Below are 24,514 nucleotides of genomic sequence, written 5' to 3' on the forward strand. Positions count from 1 at the left end.
ATTACATCAGTAATCTTATACATCCTTCTTCACAATATTGTAACCTGTATCAGCAAGTAGTGAAAATACTTTGCATGCTTCAGTAGACTCGGAGGACAAATCTGGTTCAGAAGACTACGTTGCTAACTGAGAGCTTCAGAGACCTTGACTGGAGGTCCCAGTTGACTGGAGGTTAGCAAATGTGATGCTCATCCACAAGAAGGGATGGAAGGAGGATCTGAGGAGGCCTGTCAGTCTGACCTCATTGCCAGGGAAGATTATGAAGCGGCTCATCTTGAGTGCCATCACATGGGATGTGCAGGACAACCATATGACCAGGTCCAGTCAGCATGGATTTATGAAAGACGGATCCTGCTTGACCTGCCTGATCTCCTTCTATGATAAAGTGCACATGTTAGTGGATAAGGAAAAGGCTGTGGATGTTGTTTACCTCAACTTCAGTAAAGACTGACACGGTTTTGCACAGCATTCTCCTGAAGAAGCTGGCAGCTCGTGCCTTACATGGGTGTACTCTTCGCTGGGTAAAACTGGCTCGATGGGTGAAGGGTTGTGATGAATGGAGTTAAATCCACTTGGTGGCTGTTCACAAGTGGAGTTCCACAGGACTCAGTATCAGGGCCAGTTCTGTTTAATATCTCTATCAATGATCTGGATAAGGGGACTGAGTGCTCCCTCAGTAAATCTGCAGATGACAGCAAGTTGGGTGGAAGTGTTTAGCTGCTCAAGGGTAGGAAGGCACTACAGATGGATCTGTGCAGGCTTGATTGATGGGTCAAAGCCAACCATATGAGGTTCAACAAAGCTAAGTGCCAGGTCTTGCACTTGGGTCACAACAACCCCATGCAATGCTACAGGCTTGGGGAGGAGTGGCTGGAAAGCTGCCCAGAGAAAAATGACTTGAGGGTATTAGTCAACAGACAGCTGAATATGAGTCAGCAGTGTGCCCAGGTAGCCAAGAAGGCCAACGACATGATGTTGTGTATCAGGAATAGTGTGGCCAGCAGGAGTAGGGAAGTGATTGTCCCTCTGTACTTGGCACTGGTGAGGCCGCACCTGGAGTACTGTTTTCAGTTTTTGGCCCCTCAATACGAAAAAGACTTTGAGTTGCCAAAGAAGAGCAACAAAGCTGGTGAGGGGTCTAGAGCACAAGTCTTATGAGGAGAGATTGAGGGAACTGGAGTTGCTTAGTGTGGAAAAAAGGCATCTGAGGGAAGACCTTATTGCTCTCTTCAACTACCTGAAAGGAGTTTTTAGCAAGGTGAGTGTCAGTCTCTCTTCTCAAGCAGCAAGTGGTAGGACAAGAGCAAACAGTGTGAATTTGTACCAGGGGAGGTTTAGAATCACAGAATCACAGAATCACAGAATGGTAGAGGTTGGAAGGGACCTCTGTGGGTCATCTAGTCCAACCCCCCTGCCGAAGCAGGGTCACCTACAGCAGGCTGCACAGGACCTTGTCCAGGCGACTAGATTGAATATTAGGAAAAATTTCTTTACAGGAAGAGTGATCAAGCATTGGAACAGGCTACCCAGAGAAGTGGTTAGGTTGCCATCCTTGGAGGTATTTACAAGGCCTGTAGATGTGGTGCTTAGGGACATGGTTTAGTGGTGGACTTGACAGTGTTAGGTTAACGGTTGGACTCAATAATCTTAAAGTTTCTTTTCCAACCTTAATGATTCTACGATTCTGTTGTGGTTTATCTCCAGCTGGCAATTAAGACCAGACAGTCACTTGCTCACTCCTCCCCTCCTCCCCCATGGGATCAGGAAGAGAATAGGAAAAAGTGAAAACTCATGGGATGAGGTAAAACCAGTTTAATAATAAAGCAAAGGAAGAGATAATAACAACATTCATAATAATATATATACAAAACAAGTGATGCATAAATGCAGTTACCAACCACCTGATGAATGACACCCAGCTCACCCCCGAGCAGCAATCACTGCCCCTGGCCAACTCCCTCAGCTTGTATACTGACCATAACATCATATGGAATAGAATACCCCTTGGCCAGTTTGGGTTAACTGTCCTAGCTGCGTTCCCTCCCCAGTTTCCCATGCACCTGGCAGGCTAGGCCAGTTTGAGCAGCTGAAAAATCCTTGACAGACTAACAACTAAAAATATCATAGAATCATAGAATGCTTTGGGTTGGAAAGGACCTCTAGAGGTCATCTAGCCCAACCCCCCTGCAGTGAGCAGGGACATCTTTAACTATATCAGGTTACTCAGAGCTCCACCCAGCTTGACCTTGAGTGTTTCTAGGGATGGGGCCTCCACTGCCTCTCTGGGCAACCTGTTCCAGTGTTTCACCATCAAAATATCTGTACGTTATCAACATTAATTTCATCCCAAATCCAAAACACTGCAGTACACCAGCTACTAGAATGAAAATTAACTCTATCCCAGCCAAAACAATGACAGTTTCTATGATTCTATGACTTTTCTCTGGGATTCTTGGCAGTCGTCTATGAGACGAGCTCAAGATGCTAAATGTGAGGGACATATATCAAACCAAGACTAACATTTCAGAATATTCTTGAGACTACTGATCATTCATTAAAGAAAAAGAAGTTTAAAGTGAATCTTTTATTTCCAAATCACTGGAGGATTAGTATTTCCTGATAAATACTCATCAACCATTCAGTTACAATTGTACTTCTCGGGTAAAAAAAAATTAGTTTACACCCTATTGCTTCAAAGAGGGACTTTAAATTAGAATTACAGGCTGTCTTCAAATAGGGTATTCTTGAAAACAAAACAAATATGGAGAGACAGAGGCAAAGTGATAAAATAAACAGTGCTTTAGCATTGTCCTGCCATTATTCATACCATTTATTTCTATGATGATTCCTATCACAGTTTTGGCCTGTATCACATACTCTCCCAGCAGAAGACCAGGCAGGCTGACCGAACTGTTTGTGTGCAGAGGCTATTATCATTGGTTTGTATAGATTAGACCATTCTGCCCTTGAGTGAGGGCAGAATTTCACGTTACAAATACAATCAGTGTTGAATTACTTGCTACCCAGTCCAGAAAATGAGCATTATTTTGTTTTCATTACCAGACAGTGAAAGTTTCTTTTTACAGTTTGATGACCGGGACTACTGATGTAGAAGGGAAAAAAATCTGCTTTCTATGTGCTTAAAATTGCCTATCAATCTTCTATTAAGCAGTCACTTCACTTAATGTGTAAACTGTCCTAGGAAAGGGGACCAGAAGTCAGGTCTGTTCCTTTATGTCATGGTTTAGCCCCAACTAGCAACAAAGGACCACTCGTTTGCTCTATCACCCCTCCCCCAGCTGGGGTGGGGAGGAGAAAGGAAAGAAAAAGGCAAAACATCGTGGGTCAGGATCAGGACAGTTTAAGAGAACTGCAACTCTCTCACTGCAATGCCCAGCTGTGCTCCCAAGCTGAGACTAACCTCCCCACAGACAGCTCTCCGACTCAGAACCCAGCATGATGTAACACGGTGTTGAATACCCTGTCTGGGTTAGCAGGCATGGTGGTGTGGGGTTGACAGTTGGACTTGATGATCTTAGAGGACTTTTCCAACCTTAATGATTTTATAATTCTATGTTTCTATGATTTGTTTAGCCAGTTTGGGTCAGCCCTTCTGACTGTGTCTTCTCCTATTTACTTGTGAAAGTTAACCCTATCCCAGCCAAACCCAGGACACTTTATCAAGGTAAAGATATTTTTTCCTAAGTGGTGTCATGTCACTTGAGAAGGGCCTTTCCACTAGTCAGGGCATTCACCTGGGTTTTGAGAGGTAGGTGTGAATTTGACTTCTGCCTTATATGCTTCTTCTTCAGTGTTTATTTCACATAACTTTGTGTATTAGCCCTGCTGCCTAAAGTAATCTGACTTTCATTTGGAGGATTTTTTACACTAATACCAACACAGTCACCCTCAGATTTCTAAAAGCCTCTTTTTACAAATTGCAGCATGTGAGAAATACCTGATTATCATAAACATCTGAAATTAACTTGATTGGATTAATCAAGCAGTAATGAAGCTGTTATTTTAAACAGGTAATACCAAGTTTTATTCATGGGAGTATTGTGTATACAGAATAAATTTTATTTTTATTGCTACTTACAACAAGAATGTGTGAATTATGTGTGAATTAATATCTGTAAATATTTCTCTGTAGCAAACGCAGACTTAACAGTTGTTATGCTTCTTTTACTGTTCTTAAAGTTCCACCGATAATTTTCTTTAGCAGGGATTGCCAAATCAATATACACAGGGCAATGAAAGGTAGTTTGCAAAATTATGCTGTAATTTTAGACCTACTATAGTCAAGGTTCTGATAGCAGTTATATCAGAAACCTACTTTTAATTACTTTTACATCAGATATAACAAACCAGTTCAGATTGAAACTTTTCATATAATCTGCTAATGGGTACAAAGTTTTCCTCTTTTTTTTTTAATTTTTTGGTTTTAATTATTTTTTTTAATTTTAGGTTTATAGTGTTCATTACATATACAAAGAAAAATGTATTACCATTTAAATTTTAAATTTGCAGTTTTCTGTAGTACTGCAAATCATACCCATTTCCTAATGAAAAAAAAAAAGAAACAAACTCCCACAAAACATAAACATACTTTTAATTCTACCTTTACACAATTAAGAATTTGTGTTCATAGTTATTATACATGCATAGCTTAAGGAAATAATTCAACATACATTTGGGACTGAAGAGAAAGCATGGGAGCATAACTAAGGAATTGTTTTACATAGTGAAAGAGACTGAATATACATACTCTATTTCCTTATCTGGTAGAAGCAGACTGATGCTGCTATTGAAATTTCAGTCTGGCAGGGAAAATGTGGTGTGTGGATATAAAAAAACCCTAAAAATGATCTTCAATTTGTCAGTTCCTTGGATTTAAATTGCGACACAATGAATGTCACTTCTACAAAATGTAATCACCTTCAAATAAGGATATTGTTTGCTTATTTTCTGGAGTAGATCAATTTAATCCTCACACAACTTGGTGAATGGAATCTCTATATAGAATACATGTCCTTTCAGTACATTTTCTTTTAAAACTTGATTAAATAAGACACATACAGTTTCTCAGTGGTCATTGTTTCATGTCAGTGTAGTGTTCCATTATAGCAGAACACAAGAGGTGTTATTCTGTGGAGGTAAAGGTAAGCTTGAGTGGGAGTGGGAGGTTCCACTCACTTCCATGAGGTTTCAGGAGTGCACTGAAACAGAATATCACTCATTTAGGCCTAGTGGTTCTTCTGTATCTCCATCACCAAAAAAAGTAAAATATTCTTTGCCTAATTTCAGCATATGTTGCCAGTCTAATGTACAGTCTGTTTTTGCAGCAACCCTATTGCACTCATATCACAACAGCAGTAAAGGACCTGAGGATGCAATACTTCCTTTACTGGAGCTCATTACCTGATCTCTTTTTCCTGTACCAGTAACAACTCATAAAACTGTGAAATTAAAAATATAGATTTACTCATAAACAGGACATGTAATTTGTCCTATTTTGTGTGATGATGGTCTGAAATGGGGCATGTTTTCTTCATTATACAAAGTAGTTTTTCCTTTTGGGAAATTAAAACTCTTTTAAATAATAAGACCAGAAGAATTGTTATGAAAGTTATAGCACCTTGTGGTGGGTTTAACTTTGGCTGTCTGCCCAACTCCTACCTTGCCACTCTTTCACTCCCCCTCCTCAGAAGGACAGAAAGAGAAAATAAGATGGAAAATCTTGTGAATCAACATAAAGACAGAGAGATCACTCACCAGTTATCATCACAGGAAAAAACAGACTCGACTTGGGGAAAAATAATTTAATCTATTGTCATTTAAAAATATAATGTGATGGTGAGAAGCAAAGACAAAAGCTAAAAAAGCCAACACATTCTCCCTACCCCTCCTTTCTTCCCAGGCTCAACTTCTCTTATTCCTGATTCTTCCACCTCTTCCCTCTAAGCGGTACAGGGAAATGTGGGATGGGAATTATGGTCAATTCATAACACCTTGTCTCTGCCACTTCTTCTCCTCACACTCTTCCACTGCTCCAGTGTAGGGTCCCTCCCACAGGACACAGTCCTTCATTAACTTCTTCAGCATGGGTCCTTCCCATGGGCTGCAGTTCATCAGGAACTGCTCCAACATGTGTCCTTTCCACAGGATACAGTTCTTGAGGATTGACCTGCTCCAGCATGAGCTCCTCTCCATGGACCACAGTTCCTGTCAGGAGTTTGCTTCTGCATGGACTTTCCATGGGCTGCAGTTTCCACCACGGCACAGCCAGCTGCTCCAGCATGGGGTCCTCTATGTGCTGTAGTGTGGGTAACATCTATTAACAACAACAAAAATTACCCCAGTTTATATTTAAAAAGAAATTGTCCAAACTCTTACAACATTCCCATGATATTTGGATAATTTAGAGTGTTCAGTAGTTATATTAAACCATGTGAAACTGAGCAATATCAGCAGGCAACATTTATTTCAACCTGTAGGCAACATTTATTTCAACCTGTAGCCCAAGATGAAGAACAAAGGATGCAAACTATGTTGACTGAGTATAAGGAAGAGAATTTCTTGTGAAGTTTGGTTAAACAGTGTAACTTACCAGTGGGAAATTCTAAGCATATTTATGGCTTCTATTTCTTAATTGATGCATTAAATACTCAAATGTTCTTCTGAATCTGTGAGTAAGAAGATATGTTTAATGATTCTTGCATATGATATACACTCCCAGACATCAGCTGTCTGTTGAAATGAATGCACAGAATACATGAATAGAGACAATGGAAAGGTGCCCTAGAACATCTAGTGCATAGATCCATGCATAAGAAAGCCTGAGAAATGTGGTATACCATATGTGAAGCAAAGATTTGAAGAGATAAGAATGGCTTGGAACAAACATAACTTTAAAATTAAAAAGCTCATGACCAGAAGAAAGACACGAAAGAAATCAGTGAAGGGTAATGGTCATAATACTCAAAGCCTTGTATATATAAATATTATGCACTAGTGCCACATATTTTATAGAATCAAGGGAAAACTCGCGAAAGTAGTAGCTGATATATTTACACTGTCATATATTTATTATACATACCTAAGTTATTTATTAGTGAAATATTTTTTGCATTCTCATGGAAGGAAAGATTTCTGTCCAACTTACTTCACTAAGAAATATAGTAAAAATCTTTCCTGGGATTTTCAGACCTGTTAGTGTTTAATTTTTTTTTTCATTTTCCTTTTTCTTCATTTTCCAAAACACTCCTTTTCTTGCTGTTTTGTGTCGTGTCCGTCCATCCATCTCCTCTCCCCCCTTAATTTGCTGTTGGGTTTGGGGTTTTTTTTTGTAGACCATTGCAGGTCAAGATAAGGTCATACGCAAAGAAATATGAAGAAAAGTGTAAAGGGACTTCACCTCTCCAGTTTTTTCTCCTTTGCTGTGGCACTGGGATATTCCTATTCTTTTTAACTCCCCATAATGTGAATTTTATTGGAGGATAAAGTAGTTTGAAGATAAGCATTTATTAGGTTATAATCACACACACAAGTATTTTTTAATAGTATTGTAAATTAATCAATAGCAACATTGCTCCAGTGCACAAAATACTGCAAATGGTAAACCAAAACATGGTTGTCTCTCCTCTGGAATATTGGAATGTTTTCCCCATTTGCATTCCTCTATCCGTATTTATTTTCACTTCATAAATTGCACTATGCTGTTACTCAGTTAAACCTTATTAGTTTGTTCTTTACTGGTTCTCTGCTTTTAATTCAACATGTTTTGCTGTCTGGGTTCTTACTTCACTGTAGACAATTGGTACAGAAATATTCTGTTACAGCAGTTGTCATGGTCTTAAGTAATAACTAGGAAACAATTTTTAAGAGATAATTGACATGACATATTGCTCAACTCATGCCAACATTATAAACACCTATTTAGCATATCACCCTTGTTGCTAAGCTTCAAAAGTATTGTCTGTGCTTTCAAGGAGACCTCACTGACTTCTTCATAAATGAAACAATAACACTTATAAAAAGTAAAAGTTTTAAAAAAACCTTGTGGCTGCAGGTAGCACTATCAACATGGAGATTCTATTCTTCAACCGGTATTTCCACTTACGCTTAGCGTAGGCATATAATCATAGAATCATAGAAAGTTATGGGTTGGAAGGGACCCCTAGAGGTCATCTAGTCCAACCCCCCCACAGCGAGCAGGGACACCGCTAACTAGATCAGGTTGCTCAGAGCCCTGTCCAACCTAGTCTTGAATGTTTCCAGGGATGGGGCCTCCACTACCTCTCTGGGCAACCCGTTCCAGTGTTTTATCACCCTCATTGTAAAGAATTTCTTCCTTATATCTAGCCTAAACCTACCCTGTTTTAGTTTAAAACCATTACCCCTCATCCTGTCACTGTTGTCTCTACTAAAAGGATTGTCCCCATCTTTCCTGTAGGCTCCCTTTAAGTACTGAAAGGCTGCAATCAAGTCTCCGCGCAGCCTTCTCTTCTCCAGGCTGTTACTTGGCAAGAAGTGTCAGTCTTTCAGACCTGTCCATCTTTTCATTAACACCAGAGTGACATTGAAAGAAAGGCATGTAATGGTGTAGTGCTAGTTGAGCTCCAGGAGGAAACACAATGCAATTTTGTGCTTACCTATTGCACAGGTTAATATTTTAAACAGTGTTTCGAAGAATTCTTTAAAGTGCTATCGACTTTGACAAGTAAGATGGCTCTGTGCACATATTGGGTAGCTTATCTGGTTTTTTTTTTGTAGCTTGCGGCACTTTTGTTTTTCCCCAGTTTAATAAAATATGCTGTATATTCTCTGATTAAAGCTACTGTTTTCAGTTCTTTTTTTACAATTTTTTTTGCAAATCATATTATTTAATTTAGTTACAAAATCTCTCTTGAAATATACATTTTACGTAGTAGTTCTGTTAACTTAGTGGCTAGTGTTCTTTTTAAGTAGCTGATCCTTAAAGTGCATAATAGATATTAAATGGTATGTGCATATCTTTCAAAGTCACAATAAAAACCCCTAAACTTGTTTTCAAACATCTTGCCAAATTACAGGTCAAGCTATTCATTCCATGTCCACACTGACAAAGGGTACAGTAACTCATTTCAATAAGAGCTCTTTATTTTTGCTTCTTAAATCACATGCAGTGTTAGCTAGCAGCTCTGATTCTGTACATTTTCTTATCCCTTATTTTTTTATGAAATTAGCGAGGAGTAATGGATATTTCCTCTCCTTTAAGCCACACAAGTTAGTAAGCTTGATGGCACTCCACTGAACATGGATACTCCCATGTGTCTACAGCAGTACTTGATATACTGCAGTGTCTGTTGTCAAAATAAAGATAACATTCTTCTGGAGTCCGTGCTCTGAGCTCAATGTTACTGTTGCAAAAAAGGCGAGCTGCAATGCAGCTTAGGGTGTGTCTCGCTGCTGAAGAACTAACAGAACTAAATGCCAGACTTTATCTTGAGACATTAAACTTTGAGGGGAACACTACAGGAGCAGAGCGCATGCTGTGAAACCAGGGACGGATACCAATCAAGTAGAATTCTTCAGAATATGATACAGCTTGAAACAGGAAGGAAAAGTAACTTTTGCAACACTGAGCAAGAGAGGGTCTACAGGGACAGTACCACAAGAAAGGCTTATGATGTAGGAAATTCTATCTGAAATCCCTGTGTGGGTCTATATTAGAAAAATCAAGAGAGCAAGGAAAAAACTCAGCTAAGTTATGAGCACATGCACAGTCCTGCATTTATTCAGCTGGGCGTAGCTCTATGGAGGTTCCCAGGCATGGCTTTGACAAGTGCCATCTGCTCTTCAATGGTTAGAAAACAGCATAGACCAAGGACAGTTCCAGTTTGGCGTATTATACGTATCATTTCAGAAGTATAGGGTGAGGGAAAATATGAGTTTAGCAAACTTGATACTAACTGTGCTCTGTCATTTGCTTCTGGACTAGAAAATGGTCCCTGGGTCATTTTAATTACTAATATAGACATAGCTTATGAGTTAATAGACTAAAGTGGAAGGAAAGCTGTGGGAAAAAAAAATTGTTAGAGAAAAAGTTGTTAGAAGCTTCTGTGAGACTGGAAAAAGTTTCGTGAATCAAGGCGGAACTAGAGAAGTCATAAATTGAAATCTTGGAACAAAAGTGATATGAAAACCCCAAGAGAGAAAGATCTGGAGCTGAGAAAGGAAGGAAGATTTATTTATAAAGATAGGATTAATTAGATTCCCAAGAACAACATGTTTCTTTTAGTCTTGTGTACTGTGAACATGCAAGAAAACACTGAAAATCGTAAAGGACAACCAGGAGATTTTGTGTGACAGAGGAGTTTGGCAGAAATGAATTAATTTATACAAGTCAGGGACTGTTCTGAAGTTGCATGAAGTGAAACTTCCCATATATTCCAGAAGGTTCTGACTTATCCCTTAAACAAACAAGTCTTTACACAAGGTTTCATACTGACCAAGAAGTTCAGTTTGTTGACTTTAAGGTTAGCTTTATTATCCATGGTATAATATTTATTCTATTTCTAACTTTGAGGTGATGTTATAGGAGGCATCATGTTTTGAGAAGTAATATGATTTGGTGAAAAACTTCTGCTTTTAATTTGGGGATCTATTATGGAAAGAACAATTAACAACTAAAGGAAAAGAAACTGTCATGTTCATGAATTTACATACATGAAAGATTAGTAATAACAGCTATTATATATATTTACAAAATTTTGCTTGCCTGATGGCTGCAGTGGCACTCCTTATAAGCTACATTCAGTTTCTGAGAAGTTTGATTTGGTTCATTCTCTAGGCTTCTAAGGTCAGGCTATTCATGTGTCTGTGCCTTCTCACACAGCTTTAGAATCCTTTGCAAGCACATGCTAAGTGAAGTTTAATATTATAATGTACACAGCTGTTATTTTAAGCTACGTTCATACTACATTTCAGTATTACACTTGGGCACTTCTCGGCATTCTGATAAAAGTCCCCTCATGAGCTAAGCTCTTGCTTGTATGTTTTTCAGAAGCTTGTAATTCAGAGTTTTATAAATTTTATATACATTAATGATGAGACTTGGTGGTCTATAAAGACCAAAAATTATTTTTTATACTTTAATGCATCTCAGAGAAAATATCAAGTTGGTTTTTTTTTTTATTATTTTCTTTTCAGTATGTACCATTGGCTTAACTTCATCAGAACAAGATTGAATAATGCTAATACTGAAGACAAGTAAGCTTCTTGGTAGAGATTTTTTTCCTGCTACAGGGCATGAACTGTTTGATGAGGTTAAATGGATTTATTCTATTTGCTAAAGCAGTTCCTTCCAAGCATGGGAATAAAAATGTGTTTTCCTGAAGAGGACAATATTGTACTGTTGTTCAATTGATAAGGAATGAACAAAGGTAGCAATGCTAGATATTAGTTTTCTGCAGTAGATCAATTCATTAGAGTCTCCCTGCCATACTCCTAAGAGTAAGAATTCAATGTTGATGTCCTTCCTTCTTTACATTCCTTCAAATAAATCATAATAGTCTAATATAATATTGAACCGCGCAAAATCAGCTTTATCTGAAAGGAAAGTAGATGCTCTTCTGGAGAGTTCTACTCACAACACGAAATTCAAGATTGTATAGAATCACAGAATCACAGAATATATATGTATCACACGTATACACGTGATATTTTCTACTTTGTAACTCTTCATGTTTTGTATGCAAGAACCCACTGAATCATACTGAAACTTCCTTTAGAAGTTCTCTGAAGACCACTCTTTCATCTCTTTCAATTTCATAGAAAGCATTTTGTATGTGTTTATTGTAGCCTGGTGCAGGGTAGTCCTTCTTTATCTATAGTTAACTGAAACCGTTTTTCACTGCATATTTGCCCAGAGCAATAGATGATAGAAAACTTCCATTTGTTTTGGCACTGTTTATTATATGTGTAATGGATATTACTTTTTTTTCAAGTTTGGAAGTTCTGTTTAAATTTAAGTTTGGGAAGCAGAAAGGAAAATCACCTGCTCGTCTTGCCCTACAATTGAGTTGTAAATAAGTAAGGCAGAGTAAAAGATTGTTACTTTTTTGGAGTAACTAAGGACAACTCTGGTGGCAGTGTATCCTGGAGTGCAAAATGGGGCAGGTACACAGTAAGACATAAAAAGTAGGGAGCCTGAAATGCAGATAAAGACAAGACAACTCCTTGGTAAGAAGAAACACGGAACAAACCTTGGAGATGGGAAGAAGCAGGATCCAAAAGCAGACCATACATGATTGTTACAACCATGAAATCTGTTGATAATTGTTAAACTGTCACTTGTGCAACAAAAGATTTGCCTCTTCCTCCCTCATCTCAGCTGTGAATAAATTGTCCCAGGAGTTCCAGCAATTCAAAGAGGATATGTTCTACTCCCTACCTGTACAGGCCAGTGTCTCAGCTATTAGGAGTAAGCATTCCTCTGTTCAGGAGAGAGAATACAGAGGCTACACACCACCGGGCACCCTGTGGTTTTACCTGCATGACCACGGAGAGGACATGAGGAAGTGGGATGGAAAACCCACCTCAAGTCTAGAGGCACGAGTGTGTGAGTTGCGAGGTAAAACACTCACCAAAGGGGATTCTGTTAGGAAAAATGCCGCTCCAGTTTCCAGCAGCCAGCTCTCCAGACAAGGCAGACACTTTGATCTTGATTCTGATCCTCTGGAAGGGACCTGTAAGTCATTCTCACAGCAAGTGAGCAGCAAATTCTCTGACCAGGATTAGAGGGGTCCTGCCTCCAGCCAGGTGGAGGAAAGGGACAACCGCGTTTATTGGACGGTGTGGGTTCGGTGGCCTGGCACGTCAGATCCACAAGAGTATAAAGCTCTAGTGGACATTGGTGCACAGTGTACTTTAATGCCATCAGATTTCAAAGGGTCAGAGTCCATTTGCATTTCCGGAGCGACAGGGGGGATCCCAAGATCTGACTATAGTGGAGGCTGAAGCTCACTGGGCAGGAGTGGCAGAAGCACCCCATTGTGACTGGCCCTGAGGCTCTGTGCATTCTTGGTATAGACTATCTTAGGAGAGGGTATTTCAAGGACCCAAGGGGGTATTGGTGGGCTTTTGGCATAGCTGCTTTGGAGACGGAAGAAATTAAACAGCTGTCTACTTTGTCTGGTCTGTCAGAGGATCCTTCATTTGTGGGGTTGCTGAGGGTTGAAGAACAACACGTGCCAATCGCAACCACAACGGTGCACCGGCGACAGTATCGCACTAACCGAGACTCCCTTATCCCCATTCATCAGCTGATTCGCCAGCTGGAGAGTCAAGGAGTGATCAGCAAAACTCGCTCACCCTTTAATAGTCCCATATGGCCAGTGAGAAAATCTACTGGAGAGTGGAGACTGACAATAGACTACCGTGGCCTGAATGAAGTCACACCACCGCTGAGTACTGCCGTGCCAGACATGCTAGAACTTCAGTATCAGCTGGAGTCAAAGGCAGCCAAGTGGTATGCCGCAACTGACGTCGCTAATGCATTCTTCTCCATCCCTTTGGCAGCAGAGTGCAGGCCACAGTTTGCTTTCACCTGGAGGGTTGTCCAGTACACCTGGAATCGACTGCCTCAGGGGTGGAAACACAGTCCCACTGTTTGCCATGGACCAATCCAGACTGCACTGGAAAAGGGTGAAGCTCCAGCACATCTACAGTACATTGATGACATCATTGTATGGGGTGACACAGTGGAGGAAGTTTTTGAGAAAGGGGAGAAAATAGTTCAGATGCTTCTGAAAACAGGTTTTGCCATTAGGTGAAGTCAAGGGACCTGCGCAAGAGATCCAGTTTTTGGGAATAAAATGGCAGGATGGGTGCCGTTAAATCCCAATGGATGTCATCAACAAAATAGCAGCTATGTCTCCACCAAACAGCAAAAAGGAAGCACAGGCCTTCCTGCGTGTTGCGGGTTTTTGGAGGATGCACATCCCAAATTACAGCCAGATTGTGAGTCCTCAGTACCACGTGACCCAGAAGAAGAATGATTTTGAATGGGGCCGTGAGCAACGACAGGCATTTGAACAAATTAAACGGGAGATAGTTCATGTCATAGCCCTTGGTCCAGTCCGGTCAGGGCAAGATGTTAAAAATATGCTCTACACCACAGTCAGGGAGAATGGCCCATCTGGAGTCTCTGGTAGAAAGCACCAGGGGAGACTCGAGTTCGACCCCTGGGGTTTTGGAGCCGGGGATATAAAGAATCCGAGGCCCACTATACTTTCACTGAAAAAGAGATTCTGGCAGCATACATTTGAGCTGCTTCAGAAGTGGTTGGCACTGAAGAAAAGCTCCTCCTAGCACCACGACTGCCGGTTCTGAGCTGGATGTTCAAAGAGAAGGTCCCCTCTACGCATCGTGCCACTGATGCTACATGGAGTAAGTGGGTTGCGCTGACCACACAGCGGGCCCAAATGGGAAACCCCAGTTGCCCAGGAATTTTGGAGGTAATCATGGACTGGCCAGAAGGCAAAGATTTTGGAGCATCGCCAGAGGAGGAGGTGATACGTGTTGAAGAGGCCCCACTGTATAACCAGCTGCCAGAAGATAAGAAACAGTATGCCCTGTTCACGGATGGGTCCTGTCGCATTGTGGGGAAGCAGCGGAGGTGGAAGGCTGCTGTATGGAGCCCCACACAACAAGTTGTGGTAACAGCCGAGGGAGAAGGTGAGTCCAGCCGGTTTGCAGAGGTGAAAGCCATCCAGCTGGCTTTAGACATTGCCAGTCGAGAGAAGTGGTCAGTGCTCTATCTTTACACCGACTCCTGGATGGTGACGAATGCCTTGTGGGGGTGGCTGCTGCAATGGAAGAAGAACAACTGGCAGCGCAGAGGCAAACCCATCTGGGCTGCCCCATTGTGGCAAGATATTGCTGCCTGGATAGAGCAGTTCGTTGTAAAAGTTGTAAAAGTCATGTGGATGCCCACATCCCTAAGAGTTGGGCCACTGAGGAACATCAAAACAACAGCCAGGTGGATCAGGCTGCCAAGATTGAAGTGGCTCAGGTGGATCTGGACTGGCAACATAAGGGTGAACTCTTTATAGCTCGGTGGGCCCATGACACCTCGGGCCACCCAGGAAGAGAAGAGACATATAGATGGGCTCATGACCGAGGGGTGGACTTGACCATGGACAGCATCACACAGGTTATCCATGAATGTGAAACATGTGCTGCAGTGAAGCAAGCGAAGCAGGTAAAGACTCAGTGGTATGGAGGATGATGGCTAAAATATAAATATGGGGAGGCTTGGCAGATTGGCTACATCACACTGCCACAAACCCGCCAAGGCAGGCACTATGTGCTCACAATGGTGGAGGCCACCACCGGATGGCTGAAAACCTACCCTGTGCCCCATGTCACCGCCCAGAATAACATCCTGGACCCTTAAAAGCAACTCCTACGGCGACATGGCACCCCTGAAAGGACTGAGTCGGACAACGGGACTCACTTTCGCAACAGCCTCACAGACACCTGTGCCAAAGAACACGGTATCGAGTGGGTGTATCACATCCCCTACCATGCACCAGCCTCTGGAAAAACTGAACAATAAAATAGATTGCTAAAAACCACTCTGAGAGCAATGGAGAGTGGGACTTTCAAAAACTGTGATACTCCTTTAGCAAAGGCCACCTGGTTGGTTAACACCAGAGGATCCACCATCACAGATTACACCAGAAGGCTTTGCTGCCATTCAGTGAGACCTGGACAGGCTGGAGAGCTGGGCGCAGAGGAACCTGATGAAGTTCAACAAGGGCAAATGCAGGGTCCTGCATCTGGGGAGGAACAACCCCATGCATCAGTAAAGGCTTGGGATGGACCTGCTGGATCTCTGCGGAGAGGGACCTGGGTGTCCTAGTGGATGACAAGTTGACCATGAGCCAGCAGTGTTGCCCTTGTCGCCAAGAAGGCCAATGGTCTCCTGGTTTGTGTTAAGAAGAGTGTGGCCAGCAGGTCGAGGGAGGTTCTTCTTCCCCTCTACTCTGCCCTAGTGAGGCCCCATCTGGTGTGCTGTGTCCAGATCTGGCCTCCCCACTTCAAGAAAGACGAGCAGCTACTGGAGAGAGTCCAGTGGAGGGCTACGAGGATGCTTAGGGGACTGGAGCATCTCTCCCACGAGGAGAGGCTGAGGGAGCTGGGCTTGTTTAACCTGAAGAAGAGAAGGGTGAGAGGGGATCTTGTAAATTCTTATAAATATGTGAAGGGTGGGTGTCAGGAGGATGGGGCCAAGCTCTTTTCAGTGGTGCCCAGCGACAGGACAAGGGTCTCCTCCCCACCCCAGCGGGGAGAGGGACAATAGAGCCACTACATGGCCCTTTGTTGCCAGCCACAGCCAAACTGCAACATAGATATAGGGATTTTTTAGAAAATAATTTGTTCATTAAAAGTTTTGATGGTTGATTCTCCACTTTTTCTCTGTTTTCTCTGTACATGGCAGCATGGTTTAATAGCAAAGCATTGAAATGAGACTTAGAAATCTTGATTCTCACCTTTGCATGTTGTTACCTTAAGCATTTCACTTCCCCTTTGATACTTTTATATATTGAGTAAGATGACGTTTCATTATTTTTCTCACAAAAAAACAGTAAATATTAAATAGAGGCCTGATTTTAAAGTGCAAATTATATTTCTAAAAATATTTTTTTTAAGTTTAAAACACTGGATAAAAGCTATTATTTTTTTGTCATTCTTCTTTGATTTATATAAAATTGAAACATTGCAATGATTATGCAGTAAGCATGTCTAGTGGAAGGATAAACTAAATCTGAAAATGTTCTCATTATTAATATGACTTGCTATCCCACAATTATAAACTAAATCCAGATGGTTCTTATCTCTTTGCTACCACAAACATTTTTTCTATAAGCATACATCACACAGAATTGTCTGGGAATATTTCAATTATCATAAATATAAAGCTATTTTTATAGAAGACATACTGATCTAAATACATGTTTGGATAGAAGACAAGAATCTTCAAATGAACTGGCTTTTTTCAGAGATGATATTGATACTTTCCTCCCCTTCTCCCATAGAACCGAAGGATAAGACCGACAAAAATACTTTCCAAAAATCAGTTTTGATGATGTCAAAAATAGAACAGTCAGATTCAACAGGGATCTTATATTACACACACTTCTGCAAACACAGCTTTTTTACAGGTTCAGGATGGCAGCTGGGAACTAACACCACATGGTGTATAACTAAATCTAAGCTTAGAATGATGACCCAAAATGGGAAACCACTCATTTATAAGGTGAGGATGCTCAATCCTGGGAAGTTTCTTTAAACGCCATCCTGATACAAAGGGATAGTCTCCAACTGCAGACCAGCAGCTGGAGGAAGACTGGCTCGGGAGGGGCAATCTTCTGACAGGCTCTGTTTATTCCCAAGTTGGATTGTGGCTCGTGGTCATACACAACTGCTATTGGTTGAGGTGGTCTCCAAGGTGGGCTCATTGGCTGAGGTGGTCTTTGGCAGGCTCAGGTATTTGGGGTACATGACTAGGCTCTCTCCGTATATGTCACCTGCAGCACACATGCTTCCCATCAAACTAGCCACTGAGTCAGCTTACTGCACTGTTAAACCCACGGGGGGGAAGGGAGCAGAGTGTACCTGCCACATCATAATAACTAACTTTAGCCAAGTCAAGTTTAAAAAATGCGCATTAAGGTGGACAGAGAACCACAGATTGTCTTCTAACATAATCTGTGAATACAAGTTCAAGCTCCCCATCCATTTACAGTATTTTTGAGAAGTTCTTTGCAATTTACTTCAAATTAATTTTGCAAAAATTGGTCAAGGTATATCAAAGTATATAGTATGAGGATCACATAAAATTGAAGGCATTCAGACAGAAATAAAGTATTTCCATAGGACATATAATTTCTGACTTGAATTTGCACTACAAATCTCTAACTTTTGCACTATGGACTGTAGAGTATCTGTTACAAACCCTTGGACTTCAGTATGCAAACACTTAAGCAATGTATAATTTCACGCATTTGGACCCAAAGACAATGAAGTTAATAAACAAGAACCATACTTTGAGTCTTACTGAAGTCAAAGGAAAGCAATTCCGTATTTCAGTTGGCTTTGGATCAGTCCATATATGTCAATATTTATGAAATTAATATGTAGAATTGTATATATATTTGAGTTTGGACTTTCTCCAGGCATTTTAGATGTATGTTCTGGTTTGGGCTGGGAGGGAGTTAATTTTCTTCCTTGTGTTTTTAATAGGGGGTGACAATTATGTTGATAACACACGATGATTTTAGTTATTGCTAAGCAGTCCAGGACTTTTCAGCTTCTCATGCTGACCTGCCAGCGGGAAGGCAAGGGGTGCACAGGAAGTTGGGAAGGGACGGAGCTAAGACAGCTCACGCAAACTGGCAAAAGGGATATTCCATACAATGTGACATCATGCTCAGTATTTAAACTGAGGGGAGTTGGCTGGAGGGTGTCACAACTCAGAAACTAACTGAGCATAGGTAAGTGGTTGGTGAGTAATTGTGCTGTGCATCATTTTCTTCCTGTATTCTTTTACTATTATTATAATCATTATTATTATTATTTTCCTTTTCTGTACTATTAAACTGTCTTTATCTCAACCCACGTTTTTTTCTTTTTTTTTTTTTTTTTCCCATTTCTCACCACCATTGCAGTGACAGTGTGGAGTGAGCAAACAGGTGTGTGGTTGTTTTAGCTGCCTGCTGGGTTAAGCCTCAATGGTCCTTTTGGCACCCGAGCAGGGACGAAGGGTTGAGATAAAGACAGATCTGACCAGAGTGTGTTAAAAGAAATTTGTTACAAGCATTCATTATATTAGTTTAATAGTTGGTGGTGACAATGTTGATGCATTCGCTCTCAAAGTTTTTGTACTTATTCTCAGAGTTGTGTTACATAACACTTTACTTGCTGTGTACATTCCCTGTCGTGCTGCTTAGCATTACTAGGATCTGGATCTGGATCAAAATTACCATGTTTCTGTATTATGTAACACTGGCCATGAGACTAATTTGGTATTTGTGCTCCACTTCAGGAGCCATCTATCGGAAACTATTAATAATTACAGTTTTTGCTTTTTTTCCTCGGAGAGCCGATCTGTGAAGGAGACGCCTTCTTTCATCTTCCCCCTTCTCCTCAAAGGTAATTACAATAACTCTTTAGAATTTTTAATATCATTGAGATGTTCAAACCAGCAGGTTCTTATTGCTGTGTCTTCTGAATGTGTTTCTGGTCTTGTACTTGTTTAAGATTAGACAACTATTTAAGCATACCACCCAGAGGTCTGCCTTGAGGCAGGACAGTCATGGGTGGCATGGCATGCAGGAGAACATGGGCAGCTATCTAGAGAAGTTCTTACTTCTGGAACTTAACTTCCAAACAACTACAGAATCCTAATGAAGTGACAGAATGTTTGAAAGAAAAATGCTGTGGCTATTCCAAAGAGGCACAGCTTACCACACTGTGTTGGGCCCTGGCCAGTGTCTACCAAACACTGCTCTATATTATGAAGCACTCTCAGCGAGAAGAGAGGGAAAACACACCAACAGGCTTTGCAGCTACTCTGACACCCATGACAGGCACTGCAGTTACCCTAAACCCCGCGACTGGCGCTGTGTGTACTCCAACCGTGGTGGCAGGTGCTGTGGTTGCTCCAACTCCCATGACAGGCACTGCAAATGAACCCAAGAACAAACCCTTGCCAGTATCAGTTGCCCCTATACACAAGAGGAAATCTTGGAAAAGAAAGTCACCTTATTTGGTCAGGGATGAAGAGGATTCTCCTAAGAGTGAGCAAAAGGAAGAAGCATTCTGCCCCACCAGTGAGGAGGAACACTACTTTGAAGTGGGACCATCACGAGAATAGGAGGAGGAAGAAGAAGCATTCCCTGCTGACTCCAAAAGAGAATTCAGCAGAAGGGCTTCTCCTCTTCCTCACAGGGAGCTTTTGCCCAAGGAAGAACTCAGCAGAAGGGCTCCTCCTTTTCTTTGGATAAAAAGGAAGAACTCATAAAAGAGACAGTAATAACGTGATCTCTGTCCTTGAGTGAGCTGTGAGATATGCGAAAGGATTTCAGCTGTAGTCCAGGTAAGCACATTGTCACATGGCTGCTCCGGTGCTGGGATAATGGGGCCAGTAGCCTGGAATTAGAGGGTAAGGAAGTCAAGCAGGTGGGATACACTGCTAGGGAAGGGGCATTGACAAAACAATTGGAAAAAGGGCACAAGTCCTCTGCCTCTGGAGACGACTCCTGTCAGACGTGAAGGAAAGCTATTCCTTCAAAGAAGACACTATACTTCAAAGAAGATACCTAGGCAAGAGGACCACCATGGAGAGGGGTATCTAGTACCTGAGGGAGTTAGCCATGCTGGAGGTCATTTATGATGACTGGAACAATGAGCAGTTATCCAAAGATCTAGATGAACTCGAGTGCACGCAACCCATGTGGCAGAATTTTATATGGAATGTATCATTGTTTAATGTCAATTCCTTGGCAGTAATGACCTGGAAAGATGGAGAGGAACAAACACTGGATGAATTGGCTGGTCAACTCCAGCAATATATAAATCAACAAGAATTTTTTTTTCTGATTGATAAGTATTTTTTCCATGTTTTAATTATATATAATATACTGTTTCTTAATAAAACTACTTTGCTTCTGTCAAATTAGAGCAGGGATAAGCCATGGCATTTTTTTGCCAGGAAACATCCTGGGAGAGAGATTGTTTGAAATAAGAATCTGAATTTAATTATGTCATTCTCTCACAGATTCTTATTGATGTCATCCTAAATGATGCCACCCACTAGACACTTAGATAGACTGTCCTGCTTAATGGATAAACACAATTATAATTTTATTCACTGTAGTAAACCTACTGATAAAGAACACAAATTAAATAAAAGAGAAGATAGTTCTACAACCGCCAGCAGGTCTCTTAGAGATGGAAAGATTAAGGCCAGCTCAGCGGTGATAAAACTGAGCTAGAGAATTCTTTCTCTCTCTAAACCTCTGAGTGAAAATATTAAGACAATCTTTTACCTGCCTTTGCTTTCCATGAACTGTGAGAAATTTGGGAAAAGAGCCAAAGAGGATGTAGATGACATAATGCTAAGTGTTGCAATGACTAACATTTAGGAATGTGGACCCCTGGGCCATGCACCTGCTCTTTCTACACACGTAGATCCCAAACAACTCATGTGCACAGTGTGAGAAGTTACTTGGTGTTAACTAAATAGGAAATGTTTAAGAACAATGGAAGAACAGCATCTGTTTCTTCAGCAGATACTTAGAAATATCTCTGTGCATTTCAGACTTCAAGACATCCTCTGATGTACTGTCTTTCACAAAGAAAAAGAATATATTTAACACTAAATATGTATTGGTTAAAACACACAAACAATTCTTGAAATATTGATCGGAACCTATCACATTCTACCATATTCTAAGTGCTCTAAGTGTGAAATATAAATTTTAGACATTAACTGACTAGACATAATTCCTTTCTATGTGTAGCCCTGTAGCTGAGCAGATATGCATTGCCATTGCTCTTGAAAAGCCAAAGGCTTTATCCAAAATCTCCAAGGCCTCAGGACAGTGACTTTGCAGGATTGCTGTGTTTGTACTTGTCTCGGCCTGTCTGAAAATTTACCTCTCTTAGCTGTAACAGCAGTTGTCAAAGAATTAAGTGATTATTACTAAATTTGTTTTAGATTTGGCTTAAGTTTGTACAAGACTATGACATAAGACCTGTTATTGTAATAATTTTAATGTCTGTAACTCATGATTAAACCAAATGGGTCTGTATAGAATATACTGTGACCCTACAATAAAATACAGTGTAGAGAAATGAAGGCATAGTAACAGAGGCCTTGAAAGTGTGTGGATGGGATGATGACAGAGGCTCCAGGGCTGTCAACATTGCACCAACAATTGATTAGTCATTAAAGGAATATAGCACTAGGAGCAGGACAAAACTGGCTTTAGGGGTTATAAATTTGAATGTTATTCGGAAATTAAGACCAGTAAAGAAAGCATAAAATTTAGAATATTTTAAAAAATGCATACAATTAGACCCTAAAATGAGGAGAAATACCCCTACCAAAATCATACTTCACCCTGTGGAGGAGCTGGGGTTCTGATGGCCTTCTAAAACCCATACTCCCCACCTCCTTCTAAGTGAAGATCGATACTTTTGACCCAAAGACCCAGAGCGGCATGGAAGGATAAGTCTAGCATTGCAGAAAAGGTGAGGATGTTAAGAAGAAAGAGTATGTGTGTATGTGTTTGTGTGATAATTTAAAACCTTATTAAAAGTGAAGTTTTGTTGTCTTTCTTTGAAGTAACTAGATGATTTAGACTCTAAACACTAACGCCATTACGATTGGACTAATAATAACTGTTCAACTACACTACTAAGACTTTTATTAAACCCACAATAAATGTCTTGGTTTTGCACAAAATGTGTGTTTCTCAAGACCAGTTAACTTGCATTGGGGTTAATACAACACCTCGGTTTTCCTGACTGTCTTCATTTACCTCAATTCTTAAATATATATACAAAATAAAGACACTTTTTTGTGTCTCTGATGTGCCGCTGTCTTATATTATGGTGAAAAACCCAGAAAGATTAAAATCACTAAAAATTTAAATAGTGTCAGCTGATTTGACTACAAGATAGAAACCCAGCTGTTAAATAAGGAAAACTAAAAGCCTACGCTTGTCCTGAGCTGTGCATTACTTACACTCATGCACTAGGAAATGGGTCATACAACTCTGTGCTCAGTATTTCCAAAGCAGTACCTCTAAAAGGCTAAGTGAGGGTGGCACCTGAAGTTTCATTACCTTGTAAAAGATTGTGTAATCTAGGACACACACTGAGTTCTTAAATTTAAAACATAAATCAAAATGGAAACTTCTCTCCTCGACCCTCCACAGTTGATTGACTGCAAGATGGGGATCAGAGGGACCAAGCCCCTCCCACTCTAAGGGAAGACCAGGTATGGGAGACGGAATACACCCTCATCAAGTTTGCAGATGACCCCAAGCTGAGTGGTGTGGTTGACACACCAGAAGGACGCGATGCCATCCAGAGGGACGTGGACAAGCTGGAGAAAAGGGCCTGTGTGAACCTCAGGAGATTCAAGAAGGCCAAGTGCAAAGTGTTGCACCCAGGTCAGGGCAACCCCTGATATTGATACAGGGTGGGGGACGCAGGGATTGAGAGCAGCCTGCTGAGAAGGACTTGGGGGTACTGGTGGATGAAAACCTTGACATGAGCCACCAATGCGTGTTTGCAGCCCAGAAGGGCAACCGTATCCTAGGCTGCATCAAGAGAAGTGCGGCCAGCAGGTAGAGGGAGGGGATTCTGCCCCTTGACTCTGCTGTGGTAAGACCTGACCTGGAGTACTGCTTCCAGCTCTGGAGCCCTCAGCACAGGAAAGACATGGACCTGTTGGAGTGGGTCCAGAGGAGGGCCACAAAAATAATCCAAGGTATGGAACACCTCTGCTATGAGGAAAGACTGAGAGAATTGGGGCTTTTGCCCAAAGGAGTTGTGGATGCCCCCTCCCTGGAGGGTGTTCAAGGCCAGGTTGAATGGGGCTTTGAACAACCTGGTCTACTAGAAGGTGTCCCTGCCCATGGCAGGGGGGTGGAACTAGGTGACTGATAACATCCCTTCCAACCCTTACCATTCTATGATTCTATATTCAGTGAAATATTTATAATGTGGACATCAGGGACTCAGTACTAGCTGTTCTGCTCTACAGATCTACCCCTATTGGTTCTCCACTATATGCTAGTGTAGATATCACCTTAACATCACAAAAGAAATCAGGGAATTCTGTTTTGGAATGAAATCTCAGTGTATTTTTATGGGACTGGTAGGTAGATGCACCCTTGTTACTATTAATTCCCTAGGAAATGTTGCTCCTCTTTCTTCAGTTTTATATCTAAATAACCGATTCATTCTTTTGTTTTCCCTCCTTCCTCTTTCTCTTTTCTACCTCCTCTCTTTCTGTCTTGTTCCTAGTGGCAAGACATTTTTTTTTCTTTTTTTTCATTTTCTAATGCAAGTATCTACCATATCACAAGAAATATAGGTCAGCGTTTCAGAACAAAACATGCTTTAGCAGCCTGAAATGACAAAGCAAGTTCTAGGAAGGTAACCTAATTTGAAGCTATCTTCCATAACTTAGGTTTCTGACAAGTTTTCACAAGGTAGTCAACTTGACTGAAGTTCCCTTTACAATATTGTAGAGGTTTAGCCCCGGTCAACAACAAAGAACCACGCGCCTGCTCTATCGCCGCTCCCTCCCCGGTGCAGTGGGGAGAAGCATCAGAAGAAAAAGGAAAAATTTGCGGGTCAGGATAAGGACAGTTTAACAGAACATCAAAGGAAGCAAACAGTAATAACAATAATACTAATAAGAAGAAGGTACAAAAACAAGGGA

At 41.1% G+C, this 24,514-nt stretch overlaps 1 long non-coding RNA gene across 1 annotated transcript in view; it reads left to right on the plus strand.

The window, feature by feature from the left end:
* LOC142363006 (uncharacterized) overlaps positions 1–24,514 on the plus strand; it is a 76,944-nt gene that overhangs the window by 8,634 nt on the left and 43,796 nt on the right. Inside the window, exon 3 of the long non-coding RNA XR_012765433.1 lies at positions 19,152–19,203. This is a non-coding gene — a long non-coding RNA (uncharacterized LOC142363006). The remainder of the gene's footprint in view (positions 1–19,151; positions 19,204–24,514) is intronic.

Source organism: Opisthocomus hoazin, chromosome 1 (genome assembly GCF_030867145.1).
Source record: "Opisthocomus hoazin isolate bOpiHoa1 chromosome 1, bOpiHoa1.hap1, whole genome shotgun sequence".
NCBI classification, from domain to species: domain Eukaryota; kingdom Metazoa; phylum Chordata; class Aves; order Opisthocomiformes; family Opisthocomidae; genus Opisthocomus; species Opisthocomus hoazin.